We start from the raw sequence: 249 nt of genomic DNA, 5'->3' as shown, positions 1-249 counted from the left end.
CTCATCTGCAATACGGAAGATACTTTTACAACAAATCATTTTATTTATTATATTTTATTTAATTGTAACATCCACGGGCTCACTGCTCACGGATATCCATATCATGGGTTTGGATTTCAAACAGTCAGTCCGCCATCTTGGGGAAGCCGCCATATTGGACTTGTAATGACGTTTCTTAGCTAGTCACGTACTGTCATCAGAACTAGTCGAAGACCGGGAAGTGAGTCAAATTTTCAAGATTTTCTTATA

This window comes from Vanessa cardui, chromosome 30, assembly GCF_905220365.1.
Source record: "Vanessa cardui chromosome 30, ilVanCard2.1, whole genome shotgun sequence".
Classification (NCBI taxonomy): domain Eukaryota; kingdom Metazoa; phylum Arthropoda; class Insecta; order Lepidoptera; family Nymphalidae; genus Vanessa; species Vanessa cardui.
This window is presented reverse-complemented; position numbering follows the sequence as displayed.